Here is a 26,522-nt window from a genome sequence, read left to right on the forward strand (position 1 = left end):
TTATTGCATTATATTAAGATGTTCAAATCTTGGTGATCTCTTGAGCTGGTTGTTCCTTAGTCTGTAGAACTAGACCCTTCTATCCACTCTCCTTTAACCTAGCATTGAAGAGTCATATGAATGAATATTGCATGCAAAGAAAATATATCTGATATAGTATAGAAATATTTTGCTTTAAAAATTATGTCTTTGCGATGTGTAACCTTAGTAGAGACTCTTAACTACTTACTGGTATCTCACACTTAAACTTCAACTTTGTTTTCACAGATATAAATAATCAACATAAATTATGGATTATCACTAGAGTTAACAGATTTTCCTAAAGAAAGTAAAAGTAACATTGCTTATTATCTTGGAAGCGATGCTTTTTAGCCATTATTTACCAAAAACAAGGGCAAAATAGGGAGTGAATCTAGAGTGATAATAAATTTAATAAAACCCTTGATCGCCTGCTGCCTCATGCCAGAATGTAGGGTTTCTACAACACAAAAAGAGACAAGAGCCTTTAGAAAAACAATGTATGCGAGATAAAGGAAAGTGACCCTTAGAACCAAACACAAGCTTTCTGTAGAAAAACTGAAAGCATAATTTAAGCATCAGTGTTTATTCCACTCTTTCCTTCTAAAGTAGTTCTGTCAAAGTTCTCAGTGTCTCATTCTAGCTAACCTTTTGCCTCTTTGCTCTCTTGTACTCTACTTTGATATTTGGGTCCTTTATTCAGGCATTGCTTTTTATTCTTATGTTTTTATTCCATTCTCAAATGCTCTGTAGGCTCGGCTCAGCTATAGGTATAACATAATTAGCTCAAGAAATTTTGCTTGTTCTATTTTGAGTCATTTTTTTAGTCTATTTATTGAACCTTACTTTATCTCTTTTCCACTCTTAACTTATGAATTACCAGAGTCTTTAATTAACCTCCCTTGCAATTGCCTAAAGATATTTTTTACTTTATTTTTGGACTTTAACTAATCTAAAGCCCTACTAGAACTACTTAGCCTGGCATTCCTGCTTATACAGAGTGTATGTTGGCTGTCATTAATGCCAAACTTGCTTCTTTGTAGGTATAATTACCTTTGCTATCATCATCATCATCATCCTCTTCCTACTCCCACCTTTCAGTCCTTGTCTCTTTCATCTTCTCCTTTCCTTTTTCTTCCCCTTTGTCTGTTCTGTGTTGAGAATTTAATCTACACCCTGGCAGGTAAATGGCTAAGAGGACACCAGAAATGAGCCACAGAGTGAAGGTCTCCTACTAACTTAGTTCCAGTGAAGCTCCTGTATTCCGCTCCCCGTCCCCCCCCCCCCCCCCCCCACAGCGGTCTACAGTTAAGGTCATTTTCTTTCTTATTTCTTTTTCTGTCTGTCTTTCTGAAGGAAGGCAAATATGCTGCTGTTTTCAATTTTTACTCTGGGTGACTCTAAGTTACAGAAATGCATAAGAGCTAGCATTGCTGGCTTTTCCTACACTGTTCCCTCATGATACTCACTCAGGCCTTTCCATTTTCTCTGTCTTGATAATGCTCGCAACAGCTTCACAACTGACATATGTTTCATTAGTGTCACGGATGATATTACTTAACTGTTATTTCCTTCTGTAAAACTAAAGCTTTTTAAAAATTCCTGTCATTCTGTTTATATGATTTGAACATAACAAAAGATAATCCTTTAGAGTCCCTTTAAGGAATAGTTATTGCCAAATTTATCTCTCATTTTGATGAACTAAAATTGCCATGTGATACAACTTGATTTAAATTATGTTAAACTGGGATATGCTTGCCATGATAATAATGACAGTAATATGCTATTATCTACACAAAAGTAATTCCTAGAATGAAATATATACCTTCAGATGAAGGCAATAAAAGGTTGGTTACATTGAACTGAGTGTCCAAAATGACACTGAGAGCAAATATATCCTGACTTGCAAGAAGTCTGTACTAGTCAGTTTCCTTCTTCTCAAACCTCAGTGTCCTGGACACCCATGTGCTCAAAATGCACGGCTTCTTCTTCAGTGTGTATTCTAGAACATTTTTTAAAATGTGAAATAGACCTTTTTGGCTTTTCTAAACTTGGTTAAACATAAAATGCCCAGCTTCACATAAAAATGACCCACTGTAAGAGAGAACACCAACATTTTACTTATATATTTCCTTTTAGTGACAATAAAAATTACTTTAAATGTGATTTAATATTTTATTTGGTACCAATTCTTTCCTTTCTTTGCAAATATTAGTATACATGTGGTTACCGTAATTAGCAAGTGTATTACAATTATTCAGTGTTATTTTCCTTTAGCATGCAGGACTTAGAATAGAATGTAAGAATCACACAGCCTTCAGAATATTGTATGCCAGAAATGTATGAGAGTTAAAATCAAGAAGTTTGTCTCTTGCTGATTTTAGAACACATGCTGATGTTGGAATGAAACCTGTGTCTTTAATTTTTCTTAACTTATATGAGTTTTTATGGAACATATAAGAACAAAAAATTAATTTTTCAGGAGTGATTAAACTTTTTTATACATCTTTTCTGTAAAACTCAAAAGAAAAAGAAAATCAGAACCTATGATTTGTCTTTTATTTATTTTTGAGACTGACTTATTATATTTTATTTTTCATCTTCAGAATTCTGCATACATTGATGAGTGAATATTTTAATTTTCCTACAGGTGATGTGATCTATAGGTGACATCTGACTTTACTTTCAGTACATTAACTGGTAAAATGTTATGACCGACCATGTTATTTTCATATTGAATAAAATCAATGTTCATATGATACCTGGGAAGAGGCTTTTTTTAAATAAAAGTTATTCAATCAGAAAAATAGTTTCTTTTCTTTCGAATAATAGTGAGAATTGAAAAGACAATGGTAAGCTGGTCTTATGAATACTGACAAACTCCTACGATTATTGCTGTTTTGTTACCCTGGTTTTTCTCTTGATCAAATGAGACTAATGTGGAACATGTTAATGAGACCCTAAAAGAGCTGTAGATTATTTCTCCCTTGGGTTGGTAGCTAGGGTCACTCTAGACACTGGTGCACAGCTTTCTACTTATTTCTGAAATTCAAAAATATAATTCTATCAAAATGTATTTCTATCTTGATATATATTTTTTTAATCAAAAATGAGAAGTCCAGATGACTTTAAAAGAGAGCAAATGGGGTTCTATGAGAGATTTTGGAGTGAGGAAAGAGAAGGGAAGAATGATGCAATTATATAATAATCTCAAAATTAGACATGAAAATTCTTTGTAACTCATTTTCCAATGTACTCATTAGGCTAGTGAAGTACCCTGGGTCCTTTTGGCCTTTTCTGTCTTCAATCTGTACTTCTTTTTCTGAGTATACTTCCTTTTTCCAGTGTCAGTGACACCATCAAGACATTAGTTCTCAAGTATAGTACATGTTCTCTTAGCTAGAAACCTTGTGACTTGTGATTGTACACAAACAGCTCCCCTGTAAAGACAAGTTGGAATTGTTCCATTTTTTTCTCACAGCATTTATTTTTCGGCTATTGTTATTTTTTAATTTTGTTCATATCCAGGACATTTGATCCATTATTCTTATTTTTATCTTCTTATCAAAATTTCCTTTCCCTCTGGTGCATTTCTTAATTTTATTTTACGTGCCTGTTTCAAGAGTCTTAAAAACAACAGAAAACTATTACCAATCTATAAAAGTGGGTGTGTTTGCCTGTATGCCTGTGCATGTGTGTGTATGTATGAATTATATATGTTTGAATGTATGTATGTATGTATGTATGTATGTATGTATTATTTAATGAGATGCAGGTCCTTTATTTAAATGTTTCCCTTAGTTTCCTTGAGGATATTCCTAAATAATTTAAATACCACTACAAATGTAGCCATTCTTTGTACTTTCCTTGGAAAACCACAAGAAAGAAACTAAGGCAGTTCAAAGTATTATATTTGGTCATATAATAATTTATATTTATTGTCATTTGGCCAATATAATGTTATTCTTCATAGCAGCCTTCAGCACTTGTTCTACATTTGTCATTATGATTTATATACTCAAGTTCATCTTTTGTTTATGGTTTTCCTCATTTGGAAGATCTCTTCTATTTTGAAATATTTAATTAAAAATTAAAAAATATTTTATAGGAATTTGTGTTTATTACATACGTGTGGGTCTTGTAGGTGGTGTTAAAGAAGTTACTTAGCTTTGTTGAATACGTGATAAAACAGAATTCGGGTCCTCTGTAAATGGAGTGTGCATTTCTAACCACTGAGCTTCATCTCCAACCCACCGTTCCCAAACTATTATCTTTAAAATATCAATATTTTATTACTTCTCATAATTCTTGAGATTATAATAATATAATTATATCTTCATTCCCTTTCATCCCTCCATAGCTTCCTGTATAACCCCCTCCTTGTTCTCTTTCTAATTGGCGGCGTTCTTTTTCATTGCCTCTTTTAATTAATTGTTGTTACATGTATATATGTATATGCACATACAAACTTATTCCTAAATATAACCTGGGGTGTTTGTATTATTGCTACAAGTCCATATGGTTTGAGAGATGACCATTCAATTTTAGATAACTAGTAGGTACGTTATTCCTTTGCTAAGTCTTCTCCTACTCTCAGCGTATCTCTTACTCATAGTTCTTTGAGTAGGCTTAGGGACATCGATTTTTCCCTGTCCACTTTAGCACATCTACTTTTTTTAAGGGTTCTATTGTCACATGCTTAGTTTTATCTCTGGTCTGGTATAAGACCTAAAGTTTAAAAAAAAATTAAGATTATATTAGATTTGATAAAATAATATTTTATCTTTACTATACTGAAATATAGTATTAATACTGTGTGTGTTTGTGTGTGTGTGTGTACAGAATAGTTTATGTCAACTTGACACAAGCTACCGTCATCTGAGTGGAGCAAGACTCAATGAAGAAAATGCCTTCAAAGAGACAGGTGGATCTCTGTGAGTTTAGGAGGGCCTGGTCAACAAAGGGAGCTCCGGGAAAGCCAGGACTAAAACACAAAGAAACCTTCCCCCCCAAAAAGAAGGAAAAGGAAAAAGAAAAAAAAACAAAAAACAAATAAAAACAAACAAACAATAAAAACAAGCCTGAAGGGCATCTTCTTATCTTCCTTCCTTCTTCCTTTTTTTCTGGTTTTTTAAGATAGGCTTTCTCTGTGTAGCCTTGGCTATCCTGGACTTTGTACACCACATTTGTTAAGAAATTGAGAGAATCCTCCTGAATTTGCATCCAAAGTGCTGGGATTAAAGGTGTTGACCACCATGCCCAGAAAGTGCATTTTTTAAATTATTGTTCAATAGAGGAGAGCCCAAATCGTCTTTGGGCTGGGCATCCTGGGTTCTGTAAGAAAGCAGGATGAACAAGCCACGGTGAGCAAGCCAGCAAGTGGTATCTCTCCAAGACTCAGCATCAGCTCTTGCCTCCAGCTCCCTGTCTTGTTTGATTTCCTGTCCTGACTTCCTTCAATGATGCATAGTTATGCAGAAGAAGAAGGCAGAAATACCTTTTCTTCTCTAATTTGCTATTTGTCATGACATTTGATTACAGAAATAGTAATGCCGACTAAGAAAGTGTGATTAACCAATGTATTGTTTTCTTATAAAGAGGTAAAATTTCTCTGACATACTGTAATAATTTGTATTAATTTGGTCTTTTTAAGTTCATATTTCACTAGGTTTAGGAAAGAGGAAATGAAATGCTCCATCTTTCTTTTTTATGCACAACTGAAATTGGTTAAAGGAAATAAGCATTTGCAAAACATGAGTTATCATATATACTGCTCTATCTATTCTATGATTTCATACTGTTTGATTTAATAATAAAATTGCAGGGTTCCCTGATCTCTGAGAAGAGGAAGATTAAAGGAATCAGAGTGGATAAGACACACCTGGAAAACATGGTCTACTGTATCAACTTAGCAGAGTTCATATGGGATCACAATCCTGAAGTGGCAAGCACGGTGCCTACACGGGTCTGCTTCAGGTGAGATCCTCTGCATGTATGTTAAGGCTCTTCTCCTGGGATTCCTTTGGGAACTGTAACAGCGGGAGTGGGTGTATCTCTGATTCTGTTGCATGCTCCCAAGACTCCTTTATATTTTTACAAGTAATTTTTTATATAACTTCTTCAGAGTACGTCCCGATTGTTAGCCCCTTATTTGTATCTCCCTGTTCCCCTCTCCCTCTGTCTTCTGCCCTAATGCCCTCTGCTAGACCTCTGATTGGTAGGGTCCTCTTCCCCACCATATGACCACAGCCTATCTAGTCTCATCCGGATAGCCTGCTTCCTCTTCCTTTGTGTTGGGGGCACCAGAGTTCACATCAGAGGCAGTCCCTTATCTCCCAACATACTTGGAGAATTAGCTGTCCATGGCTAGCTCTGAATAAGAGGTCTAACTTTACTCCATACATTGACTCTAGAGAATCTTTTTCTCCTATTTGGTTGCCTTGTCTGACCTTGGTGTGAGGGCTTTTGCCTTTTCCTATTATATCTTATTTCTTCATGTTTGGCTGCTAACTCTTGGAGGCCTGTTCCCTTTAAGGGGAAACAGAGGAAGCTAGGATCTGTGGAAGAGCACATGTCCTAGGGAGCTGGGAGAAGTAGAGGAAGGGGAAGCTGGTCATGGTGTATTGTATTAGAGACAATTCCATTTTCTTTTCGTTGTTTTGTTTTATCTTTTGTATTTGAGACAGGGTTCCTTTTGTAGTCCTGGCTGTGTTGGACTTGCTTTGTAGTTCAAGCTGGGCTCAAACCCACAGGATCTGCCTGCCTCTGCCTCCTGAGTTCAATAATTAATGGCATTTGCCACTATACCCAGCAGCAAATCTATTATCAAAATAAGAAATGGGGGGGGGGGAGGGATAATTACACAAAACAGCTACAGTATGATAGTTAATATAAATTACCTTCACAATCACAGGAAAACTCATGAGTTGGCCTCCATTTTTGTCCTGTGGGTCTATCTGTAGTGATTTGCTGTATAGTCACAAAACAAGCCAGAAAATATCTCTGCCGAATTTCTTTTCTTTTTTTTAATTTTTTATTAATTTATTCTTGTTAGATCTCAATGGATATCCTATCCCTTGTATACTCCCATTCTTTCCTCCCTCCCATTTTCCCTTATTCCCCTCCCCTATGACTGTTCCTGAGGGGGATTTCCTCCCCCTGCATATGCTCATAGGGTATCATGTCTCTTCTTGGTAGCCTGCTATCCTTCCTCTGAGTGCCATCAGATCTCCCCCTCCAGGGGACATGGTCAAATATGAGGCACCAGAGTTTGTGTGAAAGTCATACTCCACTCTCCACTCAACTGTGGAGAATGTCCTGTCCATTGGGTAGATCTGGGTAGGGGTTTAAAGTTTACTGCCTGTATTGTCGTTCGCTGGTGCATTAGTTTGAGTGGGGACCCTGGGCCCAAATCTGCCTATCATAATGTTCTTCTTGTAGGTTTCTAGGACCCTCTGGATCCTTCTACTTTGCTATTCTCCCATGCTACTCTCATCTAGAGTCCCAATAGGATGTCCTCCCCTCTGTCCCAGTTTCCTGGTAAGTGAAGGCTTTCATGGGACATGCCCCTTGGGCTAGGATGCAGATATAAGTGAGTATATACCATTTGAGTCTTTCTGCTTCTGGGTTAACTCACTCATTATGATCATTTGTAGTTCAATCCATTGTCCACAAATTTTGGGAATTCCTTGTTTTTAATAGCTGAGTAGTATTCCATAGTGTATATATACCACAGTTTCTTTATCCATTCTTCTATTGAAGGACACTTAGGCTGTTTCCATGTTCTGGCTATTATGAATAAGGCTGCTATAAACATGGTTGAGTAAAGGCAAAGAACTCAACATAAAACCAGAGACACTAAGTAATTTAGAAGAAAAAGTGGGCAAGAGCCTGGAACATATTGGCACAGGAGACAACTTCATGAACAGAACACCAACAGCCCAGGCCTTAATGTCAACCATTAATAAATGGGACCTCATGAGGCTGAGAAGCTTCTGTAAGGCAAGAGAACAAAGTGACAGCCTACAGACTGGGAAAAGATCTTCACCAACCGTACATCTGACAAAGGTTTAATATCCAAAATATATAAAGAACTCATGAAATTAAACATGACCAAACCAAATAACTCAATTGAGAAATGGGGCTTGAAACTAAACAGTGAATTCTCAACAGAGGAATATCAAATGGCTGAGAAACACTTAAAGAAAGGCTCAACCTCCTTAGTCATCAGGGAAATGCAAATCAAAACAACTCTGAGAGTCCATCTTACACCCATTAGAATGGCTAAGATCAAAAATTCAAGCGACACCACATGCTGGCGAGGATGTGGGGAGAGAGGAACACTCCTTCATTGCTGGTGGGAATGCAAACTAGTACAGCCACTTTAGAAATCTATCTGGTGCTTTCTCAGAAAACTGGGAATAGGGCTTCCTCAGGAACCAGCTATTCCACTCCTTGGAGTATACCCAGAAGATGCTTCTGCCAAGTTTCTAATAGCCGTGTATTAACTATCATTTTGTTAAAAACAGTAGAGGGTGTTATGTATTTTTTTTCTCAGTCTCAGTGTAGTCTTTCCTTCTAGATAAGAAGTTACTATTCAAATTAGTTCATATAGCGTCTTGTCTTTGTAATCAATTTAAACTAGAGGAAATGACTTGCCTCCATCAGCAGGATACCATTTTATTAAATTCAATGAAATGTTCTATTTACACACTTCAATCCTCAATAAAATCCAATTTTATTATTTGAAACCTATAATCTTCAGCGGAATTGAATAAGAGTATTTCACCAAAGCTCAAGTGCTCTGTTATATTAATCAGCTAGATAAAATTTTAGAAAGAGAAGAGGAGGGGGCAATAAGGCAGATATGGCGATACTCGGTGCTTTTTTAAACTGCTTCAGTTCTGTCGTTGAAACTAATCAATTTTACATTTCATGTCAAAATTCTGATCAGTAAATATCACATGCTGAAATGGGAATGTTTTCATTTTAATATAGGTTTTTTTATGTACCATGTGGAAGGTTTCATATTGAGCACAGTAAAATTTCACTATACTGAAAATAAATAATCATACTTATCCGGCTTTGTATGACAGATTTCATCCTGTTAAAAAATTCTAAGGAAAGGATAAAATGTAGTTGAATATAATGAACAAAGAAATGGCACCTCATTGCAATTCTTTGAAACAATCTTTAATAAACTGGGCCACAAGATGAATAAGATTCATTGAGTGTTACTCAGGCAAGGAGCTCTTCAAGCATTGCTGTGCTGTGCATATCTCTTCTTCATGCTGTCTTTTCACATTTTCAGTGGACTTACCGAGAAAAACCTCCAGGGAATGTTCCTACTTTGGTAGTAGAGCAGAGCAAATAGCTGTGGACTAGGAGTTGGATGCCCTGTTTATGGCCATGGGTTCAGAGTTAAGTACCTGTGTGACTTTGAGCATATGATTGATACTGTCAGCAAGGAAGGTGTCATTTTCCATGCCTCACCTTCAACAAATAGGGCCTCATTCAGATATTTCTGTCATTGTGATGTGATTCAGTGAGCATCTTTAAAGTAGCTCACATAGCATTTGATTATTTATTTGCAATATCTGTGATCTAAGAGGTAAGATCCGCTACTCTGTCCAGAGGGTGGCATTTATGAGTGATATCTGAGGCTTTTTACCTCACTCAGGTACAGTCTATGAATTTCTGGGATTCTGATTAACGAAGTGAAAGTTCATCAGCATAACATATATAGACACATCTAAAGTTAATATAACACGTGTAAAATGATATCTTGTAACCTAGACATGTAGTATCCAGAAATAATACTAAATCTTATAATTGAAAAATTTTAAGCACTTTATTTTGTTCAGTTGGTAACTAATGATATATTGGTGACATTGGTGTGTAGTATGTAAATAAATGAGGAATCACCTAAGAAGGCAAGATGTCTGGCTTTGAGACAAGATTTTGGAGTTACTTGCATACCAATAGCAAAAATGCTTTTTTGAACCTTTATATGCTTTCTTGAACTGAACTGACCCAACAAAACATTTGTCTGTCACTTAACTGCTTCTAAAATGAAATTCTTGATTGTTTCATGTTTCTTCTTGCTGTAAACAGTTTATTGTATATGTGTGTAATAATATAAATGTATATGTAAAAATGAAAAATAATAAAATATAAAGAAAATGAAAATACCTTTACTATACTACAGAACAAAATATCCAATAAGGCAAGTTTTCTTCCATACACTGTAATTTAGTATTAGAAAAATGAATACAACATTGTGCTACTGGGAAAAAAAAAACAATGTTCTTAGAATGAGTTATGATAGCAGTGGGATTTTTAAGGTACAGTAACAAATATATAGTTCTTCTATATGTAAAGTGAAACAGTTAATTTCATATTATAAATGATAAGTCTATAATTTGCTAAGGCTATAACTAGTATATGTATGTATGTACTAATTTAATGATTAGATTATAACATCATAAGTTATGTGCTTTAGAATGTGAGTGAACATGGGAATATGAAATTACCTGGTTAAATAATAATCAATAATAACATAAAAATAAAAGGTAACACAATATGGTATTGGTTTGAAATATTTAAGATGTTTTTTTCAAGGCTGCCAAATAGAAATAGCCAAAGTACAACATTTATACAATTCCTGATTGTTTCGTGGTTCTTCTTACTGTATGTATTTTATTGTACATATGTGTAATAATATAAATACATGTAAGAATTAAAGAATAAAACAAACACATAAAAATAAAGTTATATTCTTTATGTAATGATTAATGCATTGTTATTGTCCTTTAAATTATGGAAAGATGTTTTCCAATCTGTTATTAACATACATTGCCAGAAATATTCAAAAATTAATGATATATATTATTAATTTGCTTAGTGCAACGTTCAAAGATTACTAACACTTAAAATATTTATATATCATTAGATTTTTATAAATATTTCCATCATACCAATATATAATCTGTCTCTTTAAATAGAGTTTTTGATGCTGAGAAATAGTTGTACTGAGAATGAAGAAAGAAGTTACTCAGCTTTTAATACTATATCTTAAACAAGATAGAGGAAAAATAGACTTTTAACATACAGAATACATTCCAAATCTTATTCTTGAAACTCAAAACTATACTAGAAAAGTCAAAACATTGTGACCAGAAACTCTGCTAAAAGTAATCTTCACCTGCACACAAAAATACATAATATATAAAATTTTATGTTATTTGTGCAAATTTTCCGCAATGATCAAACTGTTTTCTCCGGTCTGAGGTGCTTATGAAGGCATTGCCATGTTAAGTAATAACTCATATTTATATTACAATATGCAATTAAACTAATTGTGAAACAAAGTATATATTGTCTATTAATTATCTTTATGGCTTCACTGTCATCAGCTGCAATAAGAGGAAGCTGGAGCTGTGGGGACATCTCAGTCAATTCCGCACACGAAAGGGAACCCAAGCGCAAATACCTGAACCCATGTAAGAGGACAGATACTTCTTTGCCTATAATCCCAGCACTGGGGAGGCCAAGAAAGAAGATGCCCCCAAGGTAGATGGACAGCCTCCCTAGATACATAGAGAAGGATCTAGGCTCGGTGAGTATCCCTGTGTCAAAAAGTAAGATGGAGAACATTAAAGGAGGAAATCTGCTGTCTAACTATGGCTGCTATCACGATTTGCACTTGTGTACATTTATGGGTATATATATACAACTATAAAATGCACACACACACACACACACACACACACACACACACACATCCCACAGGCACACAGACAAACTACATTGATATATTAATGAAATGAAGCACTTACTAATTAAACTATAATTTCATTATTGTTTTGTGGAAATCAAGTGCGTGTACTAATATGAAGATTAAAGTATAACGTCCTAAGCCACGTTATATAACACATACACGCACCAAACCTCATGGGTTTGTTTGTGAAACGAGGCTTAAGTACGTTGGCCAATGTGAGAGATCCCTCATAGCTGTGTGTAGTTATGTCATTTATACATACTTTAGTTGGAGTTTTAAAACACTGAATACTTGAAAAATCCTGATTAACCATTCTTTTAGACCATTATGTATAATGCAATTAGTAATAAAATTGGATTTTTAGCAACTTGTTTTTTCTCTGTATTTGTTGCATGTACCTTCTCTTTGAAATGATGTTTTCATTGAAATTTTACTCATTGCTTGAAATTTATGTACTCCATTTACTTTTATTTAGTTGCTATTCTACAACATTAAATCCAGTTTTAAAATAAAAAAAAAAAAAAAAAAAAACAAAAGTAAACTAGTCCCAAAAAAAAAAAAAAAAAAAAAAAAAAAAAAAAAAAAAAAAGCAGCTCTCTTCTCTTTCTGATTCTCTCTCCCCCTTAGTTCTTTCTTCAATAACTCTAATAATTTGTTGGTGTTCTGAAACATGTAAAAAAATCTGTGTGAACGTCCAGAAAAATAACCAGATCTAGTATCTACTTATATTTGATATAAAATCTGTCCCTGAAAGTTAGGATTTAACTTCTTCTTTAATCAACAGACTTTACCACATAAAAATATTTTTAAAAGGATGAAGCTCTCCCTCTTGTTCTTGTTGTTGCTTTTGGCAAACTCCCAGTAGTTTCTAGTTCTTTACCTTTTGTTTTGATAAATGGAAAGCAGTGGCAGTATGAAGATAACTACTAGTATTAGTTAATAAAAGTCGTCATAGGAACACAGCAATTAATGTTCTCTCCAGACATGAGTGTTCTGTTGCCTTAATGACCTTCCAGAACCATTTCTTAGCAATCAAGCCACTGTAATATTTATATTCCCCACAATTCTACCTTTAAGCTAGTGGTTCTAATATCAAACTAAATAGATAAAGGTTGGTCCTATGCTGAGTTCCTTGAACATTCTTTGTATTATTAGTTAAATATTGTATTGTTAGATTATACACACTTTTAATAATAGTATAATAGTTTGAGAATAAACAATTTTATCAGTATATTTCATTTGATTTAGAATATGATCTTTACTAATAAAGAAGGCACTTAAACACAGTGGCACATCTGGTTGAATGTCTTTTTCTAGAGTGATTCTGTACGCTGTTTGTCTTCTTATTTTATATTGCGAGTTTTCACTGAGTACTAATAAGTGCATGCCACTGAAAAGGTTTACACTGAACATCTGTCACTAGCATCCAGCAACTGCACCTACAGGGAACTGTCAGAGAGATTGTTATTCTCCTTTGTAACACCCCGAATCTGTCTCACATCATTTACATACAGATAGTCACAGGCATTCATCATTTCATTATGCTGACGACTTCACTGTTCTGATGTGTAATGTCTCTTTAATGAGCCTCAAAAAAATACAATATTCCTTGATTTATGACTGCTTAACTGAAAAATTATACAAATTGGTAAAGCTGTTCCTAACGCATTTTCACTTTTTCTCCACACTACACTTATGCTTAACAGTGACTCATGAGTTCAGATCATACTTTTTTGAGAGAGGAAATGAACAGAATTTGAGAAGGCATGTGTTAGTGCCATAGTAGTTGATGTGCGTCATTGGAGCTCTGTGGGAAATCAGTGCTCATACAAAAAGTAGCAAATGAAAGTTAATCCTTTCTTCACCACCAAAAGGTTGTATATTGGGACAATTTCCATTAAATACCACTCAGATAAGTCTTTCCTAGAATTAGAGATTACTAGCTTGGCATGGTTACTCATTTTTATCCTATTTAAGGTGCAAATATTAAGAACTTTAAAGACCAGGAAAAAACAAAACAAACAAAAAATAACCAAAAAAGAAAAAGAAACACCAACCAACAAAAATATAATAAAGCAAGTAATCAAACAAAACATCCTTGAAATCTGCATCACTTAGAAAGAGAATAACCCAGATGCAATTTTGTGGTAGAGACAGACGTTTGTAAAGTTGGAAGCAAGGCTGCCTCTTTTGAGTTAGTCGTAGGACCCTCCTGGAAGACCAAAAGGAAAAGGGTGTCATCAACCATGATTTTTACTCTCTTGAAAACTACCACTGCTGGTGATTATACATTGGCTTTTTATTATTTAAAGGCAATTTCTCCAAAGACACTGGCTATTTTTAAAATAAGAGTTACAAAGCAGTGCAAATTGTTCATGAACTTCCATCTTTAGCAAAAGACGAAAGCTTTTAACGCAGGAGAAAAAAAAATCACATTAGAATGAACACCATATATAATTAGGAATAACTGACATCAGTTGAGAACTGAACTCATGATTCAGCATGAAGATGATGAACAGAAGTAGAACACACTTTAGGCGCTGACATCTTTACATTCGCTATCTCCCTCCCATAGGTGTGGCTCCCACTCATAGCTCTGAGATTAGATGCACTTGTCTACTTCTTAAGGAGTAGGAAATGGCTAATTTAGCACAGAATCAGGAAGAGTGGTTCTATTGAAATGGAAGTAAGCACTGGATGGTTTTCATTTAGAAACATGTGATGGGATTGCTTGCAGAAATGTAAAATATGTGTATACATTACATACATCCTTATAATGTCAGGGAAGATGTCCATTTATTAAATACACATAAGAAAATTAGTTCTCTGACTTGAACACTAGCCTTTCACCTCCTCATTTGATTAATGCCTTTCCATTAATCTGTAATGGAATGACTGTAAATATCTTCCAGTTATATCTAAATTTGTAAGAAAGACACCAAGAAAGTATTATATTCAAAAGTGAGAGTCACAGAAATGTGAAATAATTTTATTGATTCAGGCATTTGTTAATAAATATTCTAGAAAGCAATGAATTGATTTGGTGACACAAGGACATTTCTTGAGAGATCATCTGTGCCTTTAGTATAATTTCCGTCTTTGGGCACGTGTGTATTTACTAAATATACATGCACGTTTCACACGGAAGGTTTAAGAATGTGAATATATTTTGCCAACCATTAAATCAAGTGTGAGTTAAAAATCTCCTTTTAATCTTCGTAGTTATTAGTATTGTATGGACAATACTAATTGGAAACCGTGCATGAAAAAGAGGCCATGAATTTAGGAAGAATATGTGTTGAGTCAGTTCAGAGCAATTGGATGGAGGTTTCTGTGAGTAGTCACGATCAATTTGAATTACATACACACGCTGAACTTTACATTTCTTTAAAAAAAGTTTTTATTTATTTACTAAGTATATAGTGTTTTGCTTGCATGTACTCCTGCACACCAGAAGAGGGCACCAGATCTAATTATAGATGATTGTGAGCCACCATGTCATTGCTGGGAATTAAACTCATGACTTTTGGAAGAGCATGCAGTGCCCTTAACCTCTGAGCGATCTCTCCAGCTCTCATGTTGAGCCTTTCAATAATGAATAATTAAATAAATAAAATCACATTTTCCTTTAATTGAGACAGTTCAGGAAAGGATTATGATAGTTTCACAACTCTTTTTATTTTATCTGGTTAAGGGAGTTTACATCATTCAAAGGGCAATATGGGGCTGTTTATCCTTGTGGTAAAAAAGACTGCACATCACGTTTTAGATTAGCTTAATATTAGATCTCCACCTTGCTTAAAAGAACAAACTGCATTAGACCACGTCTGTCTTAAAAGATTCAAAGCATCTCTGTATTTTCCATATGTTGATAATTTTCTAGTTAAATAGATATCATTTCCAACTGGTCACAGACTTAACTCATAGTTATTAATTATTATTATTAATTAATACATTATCTATCTTTATTCTTTGTGAAAAATGGGCTACTGTTTTTCATAATCATGTTGTTGAGTTTTTTTTTTTTTCAGATATTGGGATAAGTGTAAAAGTCACGGAAAGGATAAAGTATCAACTCCCTATCATAGTCACAGACTTGACGAAAGCCATATCAACAATTTCCTACATATTCCAGTATTTGATATGTATTATCTCTAATATTAATCATTGATGAGACTCATTTTAAGTAATTTTAACAAAATATATAATAATAACATGCACAGTATTTTACATATACTGAATTACCTACTATTTTAATGACTCTTTTAGATTAGCATATGTTTTATTTACATTTTAGACATAGGGAAACTGTAGTTATGAGAAGCTGACTTTGTCAAATTATGTATCGATATCTCAGGACAGTTATTCCCAAAGCCAAAGTCTATTTCAATTCAACATTTGAAAATTAAGAAACTTTTGTTTTAGTGTCCGTGTTTCTTCAGTTTCTCTGTTTCCTGGTAATCTTTTTATCTTACCCATTACAAACAATATAAATCAACAACTAAAGTATCTAATTCACAAAAATTAACTCACAAAATATAAAAACAATTTTCTATCTTTCCTTATATTGTAGATCAAGGCTTCTCAGCTCGCTAAACCTGTTTCAGTTTATGCATGTGTTTTCAGTCTTTATTCTACCATCATCTTCCATCAGCCTGACTGAATTAATTCTCAAAGGGAACAAAGCTATCACCAACTAGGCATCAACTTTAAGGCAAAGTAACACTTTTTATTTTTTAAGTGGTCTCTTATAATCATTTATTTCTCTTTAAATAGTGTTTTTTTTCTTTTAATATAAAGCTAATTGTTAAGATATTAAAATTTAACAAAAGAAAATATGAAGGTTACAGAAATAGCACATAATCCAACATAGAATATTTATTTTAATAACTATTTATAAAGAGCAAAGCAGAACAACACACGGAGAATTCTACCTCTTCAGTCAGGCAAAAACAGATATAAAACTCTCTTTCCTCTCTTCGCAATCAGTGTCTCTATCTAAATTACCTTTAAATTTTTGATATGGTCACCTATAAACCCATACATACATCTATGCCTTCTTTTTACACATAATAACCAACCTATCCATGCTTTATAATCTTCAATTTTAAAACCCAAATGCAAAGATTATTTACTTAAAATCATTAAAACTTTGTGGAGAAAAATATTAATATTATTTTTAAAAAAATGCTCCTTTACATGTTGTCAAAACTCAAAGTCTTAAAATCATTTCTTCAATTATATAACATTTTTCTTGTTGACTTGGGTCTCTGTAAACTAATTCTGATGATATAATATGAAAAGATCTAACTCTCCATCCTGAGTTTGAGAGAACTATGCATATAATTCATATGTCTATAGGAAAATGTGTCAAGTAAAGCCTCAAAAACTCATGCTGCTTTTTTGATTAAGAGAAACTCTAATTTTAGCACTTTAAACTTGCTAGACAACCTAAGAACGATAATTTAAACACCCATTTTATAAGCCACTACTTAAATATAATCTCTTAGAAAACTGCCTTCATCTTTACTGCTAATACAGGACATAACAAGATGCAGATTTTAGGAAAGGAATCTAAATCTTTTAGATTTGGCACTCCTTAGTCACATCTACTTTAATGTCGTAAACACAAAATAACACACATTAAATTCTAAAAAGTACAGTGCGGTTTATTTTGAAACTAACTGCAGTTAGAAACTGCTTTCATTATTCTCTTTAGATTCCCAACTAGATAAAAACACATTTTTAAGGTACATATCATTTTCTTTTTTAATTAAAAAAATCTACCTATACATCTATATTATTACACATATATACAATAAACTACCTATAGCAAGAAGAACCATGATACAATCAGGAACTATATAAATGTTACATTCTTAGTGTTTTGCCTTTTGTATTAGACAGCCTTGACGAAAACATCTTTCCTAGCTTGGTGTGCCTAAAATCTGAGTGTAAATCAATATCTAACACTATATTGAAAACTACTGACTATTCTGTCTCTTCCTTGGTGTTATTTTTCTCTCTTTCCAATTAGTCATATTTCCCAGGACTTTATTTTTCCTTACAGTTACTGATGCATTATTAAATGTGTAAAAACTCACTCTATTTGACTGTATATCATGTCCATATTTATGTTGCCCAATACACAACACAGCCTCTTAAATAGACATGTTCTGCGTCTGCATTTTTACATCAAGACCAGGTCTCACACATTAAATCAAAATAGGAATCTGTCCCTCCCTACCCCCCGCTTTTCCTCCCTTTCCCCCCAAAACTATTCCCTTTTCCCTCTCCGCATCTACTTAAGTGATACTCCACATGAACTGTTACAAGTTCTTCCTTCCATTTTCTTCTGAATTGATTCATATCCGCATGCTCAGGTCTTTTATACTGTGTGGGTTTTTTTTTTTTCCTAATGAAATCCCTTTCTGAATTGATACTGAATACTCTTGACTTCCTGTATACTATTTCTTAAACCTCTCCGACCTTGCTGTTTGAGCCTCTCTCCTGCACATCGCCTCCAGGCGAACTCAGTTTAGACCCCACTTTCATGGCTTCTCATCCGATAAACATAGCCCATCTTCCCAGATTTCTCCTAATATCTTATGCATATATCTAGCCATCTGGTATTTTTAAATGGAAGTAGAGTGCACAGAGTGGTTAAGTACATGGCCTCTTGATTCTGCTTTGTACCATTCACCAGAAAATGGTTTATTTGACCCCTCTTAACCTTACTCAATCTCCATTCTCACAAGGAAAATGGAAGACATACCTGGTACATGCTCAGTGGAGAGACTGTGACAGAAGTAAGTTGGCCTGGGCAGTTTTTGGCTTGGAAGTGATGTGGAGTGTTGTAATATGGTTGCTATATTAATGTTTACAAACGCTCTTTACTTTGGAGTTCTCAAGAAACAGTAAGCCCTGGGAAGGTGGGGAATGCTTTTAATATAATTTTGCAACAAACAAAGCAGGAGTTCACGTAGAGTTTTGTAACCTGAATAGGGCTGTTTATATGACAGTGCAGTAAAGAAATGACAAATTTTGTGTGAACACAGTCCCTAAAAATGTTGAGAGTAAACACACATGTAACACGATAATCACTACGGGGTCTGATTTTTTCCCCCAAAGAATAAAGGAGTTGAGGGTAGAAATTGTACCAAGAGCTCTGCCATAAATTTGTTCTCCTCAGAACTCAAGTTATAATTTTTAGGATTCATGATACTGACTTCTGGAAGGTTTCAAAGCAGAAAATGAATGCACATTAGCTCCTGAAGGACGCTCTCATCAAGGACCAAAAATTCCGTGGTAGCCAAGAATATCCTTGTCTATCTTCCTCTTCTTCTTTTTTTTTATTAATTTATTCTTGTTACATCTCAATGGTTATCCCATCCCTTGTATCCTTCCATTCTTCCCTCTCTTCCATTTTCCCCTTACCCCCCTCCCCTATGACTGTTCCTGAGGGAGATTACCTCCCCCTGTATATGCTCATAGGGTATCAAGTCTCTTCTTGGTGTCTATCTTCTTTATGTCATTCCATCTGGGAATTTAGCAGAGACTCTCGGAGACCCGTACTGACATCTCTTTACCAGAGGAACAGGAAACGGTGATGAATAAAGGTTCTTTGACACACTAGATTACCTGCCCCCTTCTCTTACATAAGCCCTTGCTCTAATATCCATAGTCTTGTTTCAGGATTTCCGTGGCACAGAGATAGTTACATTTATGATGATTCACTTTGGATTCAGTCATTACTGTTTATTTGGAGAAAGTAATATTGGGAAATCTCTTTCTACAGCTGAGTCTTTTGCTTGTAGCCTCCCAGAAAATAAGGACTTGACTTGTGTTTATTTTGTGTAATGACCTTAGTCAATTGCTCAGACACCTTGCCACTAAGCTCTCTAGTTCAGCCCACCTTCTGAAAAAAGAAAGAATGTCTGGAAGATAGAAGAAGACTGCAAACTGAAAAATATATTGGAAAATGGGTCCTTTTTTGGATCTCGAATACAATATAGTTTTATCTTTGATGTAACCCATTATTTAGAATTAGAATATTATATGAATTCTTAGAAAAATCGAGATGACTTATTTACATCAAAATGAAAATACAGTGACTTTGAAAACTTGTATGGTATGGAAAAGCAACTAGCTACAGGAATAAGCTACATGACTTTTATTTGAAAGGGAAATCTAGCATGTCATGTGGTATATGCCTTAATGCCAATGCTTGGGCGAACAAGGCAGGTGGACGTTTGTGAGTTATCACCCTGACTTGTCTATAAAGTGAGCTCCAGGCTAGTAAAAGAAAGTCACAAAAACCCCATACAAAATTCAAAGACAAATTTCATCTTGTTTCTAAGTGAACTTAAATTGGACTAAAGACCAAAGACTTAAGAATGTATATCTTCAATTACCATGCAGTGCAGGAGTAGACATATCAGACAATATAATTTAATGTTTTGTCTTAGAAAAAATTTAAGTGCAGATCTCCAAGATATAGATGACATAAATAGAGAAAATAAGAGACTACATTTGAAATATTTAAAAAAACATGTTAATAAATATATTTTTAAATGAGATATTTAACCTATATAATATGTTTTGTTTTGACTTAAATCAATTTCTTTATTCAGCTATCCTGTGAGTACGTATTTTTGCATGATAATATATTGGCAAATTCCTAAAGGCAGATAAAGATAGCTTAATTTCACTTACCCATTTAAATAATAAAATAGGTCTAATAATCAGGTTTTGAATATAGGTAAAATATTGCTGTATATACAATTGTCAAATTTTGAAACCCCAAATCTAAATAGTACTGTACATTCTGTAGAGCATCTCTAAATTTATACTCATGAATAAAGAATTTAAAATGCTCTATTATGAATTACATTTAAAAGCAAATGCTGTTTCTGGAAACATAGGTTCCATGTTAAGTATTTTTAATATGTATTGTTTAGTATTCCCTTACAGCGCTATTGCATAAGTTGTGTAATTTTCATGGCTCCCTCTCATCCCTCCAAAAGATACTCACTTCCACTCTGTGATCATTATGGCTAATATAGCAAGAGAAACCTAATGCATATTTTATTTAAGTGTGTCTCGGTTTGACATTAAAATCTGCAGCCATCAACTGAGCTGGACCAGGTCAATCAGATACATTGCAGACGATCTTTAATTGAGCATCACCCAAACTATATACACATGAATTCAAAACCTGATGAATCCATCATGATCTGGACTCTTCACTGTTAAATTCAGTCTCTCTGTGTTGCTGCATTAGGTTATGACCCAAGATAGACCAGACTATAGTCAAACAGAATCGTCTCTCAAACTCAAGGTTTTTACCAATTATAAGAGCACTTAACCCTAAATTACACTAAAGTGGTGTGGAATGTTAAGTGCAAAGTCCATTTAATTTTTTTAAAAGTTCAAATAAAGCCTTTAGATCAGTTTACAAGGTTTTATTTGTCTGTGTATGCACAGAAAGGTTTTGTTTCCTTAAATTGCAGAGGTTCTGAGGGAACAATGTTTACTAACCTAATTAGGCACAGAATAAGCCTTCCATTAATTGAACTTGGTTATACAACCACTGGTACTCTCATAAATGAAAAGTATCACAAATTTTAAACAGCTGACCTTGCTAAAACCTTTCATTGTAACTATTGTTCAATACTCTAATAACTACTGAATTTATTAAGACAAGAAAAGCCTATTTCTCTTTAGAAATAATTTCATAATTGATTTTAAGTCCTTAGCAGAAACAGTCAGATACCTAAATATTTTATGCAAAAGATCATTTTGACAGAAAATATTTGGCATTTTTTCTTTCTTTTGTTTATTCTATTACTCTAAAATTGAAAGTTTATTATCAGAATTTTTCCATCTATAGATTACTGTTCTTTTATCACCACTCATTTCAAGAGTTTATAACATTCTGCATCTAAAAACACCAAATTTTATTCTTGTATTTTATAGAAGAATTTCACATATAATATGACCAAGTGATAAAATAATTAGTAATCTTAACTCCTTAGTAAATACTTACAGTTATCCACGTCTGCGAGGTGGTTCAAAGTCTCATCCAGAATAAATGTCGCCGGGGAAGAATATCCACAGGTTATTTTTATCTCTTTTCTATAGCTCTATGGTTGCTGTGCTCAACTCTGAAAAAAAAAAATTTAAAAGTTTTACTGCCAAACAAAATGATTTTTGGGCAATTTATAAAACTGTAAGAAAATATGAGATTTTTCTTCTGAACACAATGACTGTAAGTACTGAGTGAACGTATAATGAACAATTTTTAAAACTGAATTTACATATGAAGGAAAACCATCAGATCCAAGGAGCTTATCTTACTCTGTCTATGAGATAAATTAAACATCACCTTTCACCTCGAAGATAAGGTTTAAAATGAATCTGCAGACATTATTTTAGACTGTCTTTTTTTTTTTTTTTTCAGACGCTATGATCTCTGATATGCAGTGAGAAAGGAAAAGAACTTTCTTGTGCTTAGGTTAGATGTCAATCAAAATCAAAACCAGCATTAATGGAAAAGATCCACACACGAGAAGATTGTTAGATTATTGTCACCGTCATTCAAGTCCAGGGGATCTCCTATGATGAGCAAGTTTGACTGTATTCTCATGCTACCCAGCTAAGATACGTTTGATGATTCTATGCTGTGTTGTAAAATGCTACTTAAAAATAATATGCTGCAATAAAACTAATATTCATATTCTATTTATTTAAAAGCAGTTGTTGGAGAGGTTTCTCAGTGCTTAAGATCATTTGTAAGTCATGCAGAGGAGGTAATTCAGTGTCCTGCACCCATGGGGAGTGGCTTATAACTGCCTGAAACTTCAGCTCTAAGGCATGTGACACTCTCTTTAGGGCTCTGTGGGGACCTGCCCTCACATGAACATGTATTATACACATACAATTAAAAATAAAACACATGTTAAAATATTTAAACACAGAAATTCCACCCCACCCTTTTCACTTAATCTCCATGGGGCTTAAGTATCATCTCAGAAAATAACAGCAAAGTTAGCTAACAAGTATAATTTTATCTAGATATAGTATTCACAGCGATAGGAGAGAGCTTTAAAACTCTTACCATATGACACTACAGCAAACAACATTTCTACCTCTCAAGGAAATTACTGCTGTTTTTTAATTTTCATGGGCTGATATGTCTATTATGACTTTTAATTTAATATCAGTATTCTTTCTAACACGTAATACTTCCTTAAAATTTGTGATGACATTGCATTCAAACTTTCCTGCTTGAAAATTCTTGAATATTCCATTTACATGTTAACACTTCATGCAGGTTTCAATGTAAACAGAACATTGCAAATTCCAAATATTCTTAATATTTTATCACACTGTAACTTCAATTATCATTTCTTGTATTTGTTCCCATTTTCTTCAAAAGTTTTTAATAAATATCACTATCCTTTATTTCTGTTGCGTATACTATGATTTCTACAAACATATATTTTGGTGTTTTAAATTCATATTTTGCTTCTTTTTTCCTTTTTAAATTAGCTATTTGGTTTCTCATAGAATATATTATATCATAATCTCCCCTGACCCAATTCCTCAAGATCTTCCCCACCTTTCTATCTACCTAACTTCATGTATTATCTTTCTAACTCAATCAAAGAGGAACCCACCAAGTTATTAAACCTATATTACTTTCTAAACAATTTGTTATTGCAGATATTAAATGACTATTTTCTAAAAGCTTACGCTGGCTTTTCTTAATATAACTACAATGCTGACATGCACTTCTCCAAAGTCCTGATATTCTGATGCTTCTACTGTCATTTTGTAATTGTTTTGAAACCTTCAATATGTCATTTTGCTTTTATTTCCCTGTTTTAACCATTAGTTTAACAACTAAGAAGGTAAGTGGTACTAAAATTATCTGGCTTGAGGACTGAGGACATATGTCAAGGGTTTCTGAATCTTGTTTCAATTTCCATTATGTTTTGCAGTCTTTAGACTGCACTTTAGAGTGGTGTTCTGGCTTATTTTGTATGGCAATAATAAACACTACAACCATAAGAAACTGTTTACACTTCTAGATCACAACACATCATTGGGGTAATACGCGGAGGGCAGTCAAGCAGGAACAGAGGTAGGACTGTTGGAGGAATGATGCTTCCCAACTTGCTCCCCGTGGCTTGCCCAACTTGCCCTTTTGTACTACAAAGTACCATTTTCATAGGTATGCCATAACTTAGAGTGGGCCAGGCCCTCACAAAAATCAATAGTGAAGAAAACGCCCCACAGAGTTGCCCACAGATCAATAAAATAAAAGGAATTCTTCCACTGAGGTTCACTCTTGCCAGGTGACTCAACTTTGTGTCAAGCTGACAGAAATCAACCAACAAGTTGTCAGAGAAACCAGAATTAAAAAAAAAAAAAAAAAAAAAAAAAAAAATCAATCACTTTCAAACCATCAAACCTTAGTTAGATGTGAAACAAGTTTTGTTCTGATAATATAATGTCCACTGTTTCATAGACATGGGAGAGAGAGCAACATCAGTTCACCTCCAAGTCCTAGTGATGAGCTTCATATAAAGCTACTCCAGTACTGTACTCTGCTTTTTAACATTATGATACTTTCTGGTGAGTCAAAAAACTTACAATCAGCCTAGATAACTCCTAGAGAGTAAAATTATGAACATAAAACAAATAAGGGCATGTATGAATGAAGAAATCAGTGCTGGTGCTCATCAATATGCCGTTTCTATTAAACTGTCCTTTTAACCAATGCTACGGGGTAGTGACCTCTCACTATCACATTATTCTTTGAAAATGTCATAAGTTTATGCAAATGAAATATGTTCCTGTGCACATTTGTTATTTCCCCACTGCCACTTCCCTTGATGCTTTTTATAATCCATTAAATTCCATTAAATGGCAATATTCCTTTAGTTTCTCTCTCTCTCTCTCTCTCTCTCTCTCTCTCTCTCTCTCTCTGTGTGTGTGTGTGTGTGTGTCTGTCTGTGTGTTTGTGTGTGTGTAAGAGAAAATCAAGCCCTTTGTAAGGAATCCTAAAGTTTTAGGTGTTTATCTTGCTATTCTGCATTACTGGGTAGGTAAGGATACTGCATTGGCTTCTAGGTTCCTAAGTCACCTACAGCCAAAATGAAATGTGACACTTTATGTGGACAGAAGGACTCAGGATGTTTTCCTTTCACATGCACATTTCGAAGATTTGGTCTTAAAAACAAAAAAAAGAGAAATTCTACCACCAGTGAAAACCAAAGATTCTGAATGATAATATATATATAAAGTAAACATTTATAATAAGAGTAAGATTAACTATGTTAATGGGTATTTAGAACCCAGTGTCATTACTACAAGAAATTCACTACTGTGAAAGTGTACTGTGCAGTACAAAGTATCTAATAAATTAATTCTTGTCTATTATTTACATTAAAACATATGAATATCATTCCAAATAAAATTGTGCTAATCACAACAGGTAAGGTACTGTTCTGTATAAGAAATGGTTGTAGCCTCTCCACCAAGATGGCGCTGAAAGCTAAAATGGAAGCTCCTGTCCCTCCCAAAGCTGAAGCCAAAGCAAGGGCTTCGAAAGCTAAGAAGGCAGTGCTAAAAGTCGTCCATAGCCACAAGAAGAAGATGCACCTTCCCGTGGCTCAAGACCCTGTGAGCTCAGGGGGCAGGCCAAACACTCTCGAAAGAGTATACCCTGGCAAAACAAGCATGGCCACTATCCCATCATCAAATTTCCCCTGACCACGGAGTTAGTCATGAAGAAGATAGAGGACAACAACACACTCGTGTTCACTGTGGACGTCAAGGCTAAGAAGCACCAGATCCAACAGGCTGTGAAGAAACTCTATGATGTTGACGTGGCCAAAGTCAATACCCTGGTAAGGCCTCACAGAGGAGAAGGCATATTCTGTTCAGCTGCATCCTGATTATGATGCTCTGGATGTTGCCAACAAGATTGGGTGTGGAAAGCTGAAGCTCCTGGCAACCTGCCAGGCAAGATGACTTGCAATTCTGCTCCTGGCTGGTAAACAAGTCCTTATTTGGGTTGTGGGCTGTGCTTTGCTCTGATGTATGCACCCCGCCTTGTTGGGATCCAATTGGAGCTACCGACGTAAGAGCTGCTGATTGAGTGAGGCAGAGGATATAAGAGGGGCGCTGGGGTGCAGGAAAAGAAGCTTGCTAAAAAGGTTCCTGAATAAACTGCCTGGAGAAGAATGTTCGGGTCGTGTCCTTATTTTCCGCTGGTTGGAAGGGTGGCGACAATTGGGATCATCTAATCTGCTTCCTAGTGGTTATTTTAAATATACAATTTTTTTCAACATAAAAAAAGAAACCTTTGTAAACTATACATTTTATTTTTTTCAAAATAATCTGTGTTAACAGAATATTCTGGGTCTATATGTAGAAATAAGGTAGATATGTTGTTACAGAACTGAATCTGAAATTTTTAAGTTATCTGTCATACAAACATTTTTACTTACTTTCTCACATAAAAGTCTATGCAGAAGAAAAGTTAAATAAGAAGTGTAGGTATGAGAATATTGTGCGATTCAAATGCTACACTCTGTACCCACTCCCATAACCTATTGCAGTCCTCCTTCAGAGAATCTCTTGTCTCAATGTTGTGTAAACACTACTCTCCAAAGTCCCTTGATATGCTAATAAGACATTGAACAGCCAATCA

Source organism: Acomys russatus, chromosome 27 (assembly GCF_903995435.1).
Source record: "Acomys russatus chromosome 27, mAcoRus1.1, whole genome shotgun sequence".
In the NCBI taxonomy this organism is placed as follows: domain Eukaryota; kingdom Metazoa; phylum Chordata; class Mammalia; order Rodentia; family Muridae; genus Acomys; species Acomys russatus.